The sequence below is a fragment of the Mastomys coucha genome, chromosome X, assembly GCF_008632895.1.
Source record: "Mastomys coucha isolate ucsf_1 chromosome X, UCSF_Mcou_1, whole genome shotgun sequence".
NCBI lineage: Eukaryota > Metazoa > Chordata > Mammalia > Rodentia > Muridae > Mastomys > Mastomys coucha.
Window position 1 is genome coordinate 159,226,230 of NC_045030.1, and position 3,123 is coordinate 159,229,352.

A 3,123-nucleotide genomic window follows, 5' to 3' on the forward strand; every position below is an offset into this window, starting at 1 on the left:
CTTCTATACCTATTATCCTTAGGTTTGATCTTCTCATTGTGTCCTGGATTTCCTGGATGTTTTGGGTTTTTTCATTTTCTTTCATTGTTGTGCCATTGTTTTCTATGGTATTTTCTACACCTGAGATTCTCTCTTCTGTCTCTTGTATTTTGTTGGTGATGCTTTCTACGACTCCTGACATCTTTCCTAGGTTTTCTATCTCCAGAGTTGTCCACCTTTGTGATTTCTTTATTTTTTTCTATTTCCATTTTTAGATTCTGGATGGTTTTGTTCATTTCCTTCACCTGTTTGATGGTGTTTTCCTGTAGTTCTTTAAGGGATTTTTGTGTTTCCTCTTTAAGTGCTTCTAACTGTTTACCTATGTTCTCCTGCATTTCTTTAAGGGAGTTATTTATGTCCTTCTTAATGTCCTCTATCATCATCATGAGAAGTGATTTTGGATCCAAATCTTGCTTTTCCAGTGTGATGGTGTGTTCAGGACTTGCTATGGTGGGAGAATTCGGTTCTGATGATGCCAATTAACCTTGGTTTCTGTTCCTTATTTTCTTATGGTTGCCTCTACCTTCTGGTCATCTCTAGAGTTACCTGCCCTGGCTAAATCAGACAGGGGCTAGTCCTTCCTGTGATCCTGGCTGTATCAGAACTCTTCAGAGTCCAGGTGTCTCTGTGATCCTGTGATTCTTGGATCCTGTGATCCTGGGCTAATTAAAGCGTCTGGGAGTGGAGCTTTCTCTGGAAATTATGGGACTCACACTGCAGGGTTTGCACCCAAGGTATTCTCAGGGCATCAGCCTAGACAGACTGGAAGGAACCATTGCCACTGGTCTGGTAGAGTTCCTGTGTACCTGAGCCCCGCTGGTCCCAGTTATTCCCAGTGTTGGGACAGATGTGTCCTCCTCACCTCTGATCCTTAGGGTGTTGTGAGACTGGCTGCAGAATTTGTGCCCAAGGTCTGCTTAGGGCACAGGCCCAAATTGACTGGATAGTGGATTTCTATTTTTTGGTTTTTTTGTTTTTGTTTTTGTTTTTATTTTTGTTTTTGTTTTTGTTTTGTAAAACTCCTAAATGTAGAAATGTTTTCTAAGGCTAAAATGATTTCTTCTTTGGCCACAGTATATATTTCTTGGTCCATTTTGTCCTATGTTAGGTACAAAAATATTTCTCAGATTTTAAAACTGGCAATCATCTATAGGGGGAAGATGAAAGTGATGAGGAAGTGGAGATAGAGAAATATATGCCTTCAGTTGTTTAAATATTATGACATTGGTCATCATATTTATTTCTCCCCTCCAGCCAGTACCTAACACGATTCTTCAGCAATAAGCATTCAACAAATATTTAAGGAATAAATTTCATCTTGGTCTGTCTGGAACTACTGCCAAAGTACTACTCGTCTGAAGAGGACTTTGGCATACTACTTAAGTGAATCATGAAGTATCAGTTCCAACAAATATCTCAGGGGATCTAGTTCAAGATTACTTTATTAAAGGTCTATCAAATTAGAGAAGACACAGGTGTCAGCAAGTCTATTAGGTGCTTCACCAAGGCCCCTCGTACAAGAGTACAATGTTACCTATTTAAAAAATCACCCTCAGTGAGCCAGGCTGAACTGGAAACTCAAGTTTCATTCATAGGAAAGGGTCCTATATCAAAGAAGAATGCAGTTTTGAGTTTGTGCTACCTAAGTTAGTGTCAGACTGGCAAGTGGCATGTAACACAATGTGGGTTCTAGGTATGAGTGGGTCTGGGACATTAGCTGGTTCCTTAGACTAAGACTTACTTTCTTTGACTATAAAGTTACAGCATTGGTATTATGGAATTTCACATGGCTGTGAGAATTACAGAAGGGTGGCTTCTGTGTTCTGACAAGCTGAGAAACCACCTCCTACAAAAATAAAAGGAAACCATGAACTAGAAAATAAAATTAAAAAAACTTTAAGATAGCCCAAGAGCTGATGACAGGTCTATGGCAAGTCAGTAGGGAAATGGGGAGAAACTTCCTGATGTGAAAGCAGCAGCTGTTGCAAAGGAAAGAAGGCTAAAAGATAGCTATTCATAATTTCCCCTCATATTACCTCAAAGGCATAATATGATTGCCTGTCCCACAATTGGAGAAAGTAAAGCTACTAGTAGTCTTTGGGAATGATATCCAGAAAACAAAGGTGTCCTTCTGTAGTAAATAGCCAAGGGAAGTCGGGCAGAATAAAAAGAGGAAATCTGTAACTACAGCACATAGATCTAGCCAGTAATCAAGGTTAGCATTCCTAGTAATAAGTCATAAAATTATATCCCTGATGGTTATTTCTGTAAAAATCACAGACCCATTTGAACTATGAGAAAATGCTGGACAAATACAAGATAGAGAGCATTATGGTAAATACCAGACCAGCATTCTTCAAAACTACCAAAGTTATAAGAAATAAGAAAACTCGGGGGGCTGGTGAGATGGCTCAGTGGATAAGAGCACTGACTGCTCCTCCGAAGGTCCTGAGTTCAGATCCCAGAAACCACATGGTGGCTCACAACCACCCGTAATGAGATCTGACGCCCTCTTTTGGTGCGTCTGAAGACAGCTACAGTGTATTACGTCCGAGCGAGTGGGCCAGAGCAAGCATTGCCATCCTGAGTTCAGTTCCCAGCAGCCACATGATGGCTCATGGCCATCTGTATAGCTACAGTGTACTCATATACATAAAAAAAAATAAATAAATCTTTTAAAAAAAGAGAAAACTCCAGATACTCTCAACAAAATCGGAATATGAAAAATGAATGAATGTAGTGTTACATTCTATAATGAATACTAGGAAAGAAAAACACATTGGTGAATAAAATGGAGACATATATATGAAGGTTATTGGTTCATTAACAATATCATAGTAACATTAATTTATTAGATTTGACAAATATACTATAGTTCTATAACATGATGCCACTAGTGGAATTTGGGCAAAAGTAAAGAGCTGACAGACTCCTTTAGTGCTACCTTTGACACTTCTCTGTAATTCTCACATTATTTCAAATAAAAAGACTTTTAAAAAGTAGACCATGTAGAAGTGACTCTACTGTTTATGATAGTCACTCCTTATGCCCTATAAACCCTGCAAGACTGACATCATTCCTGTC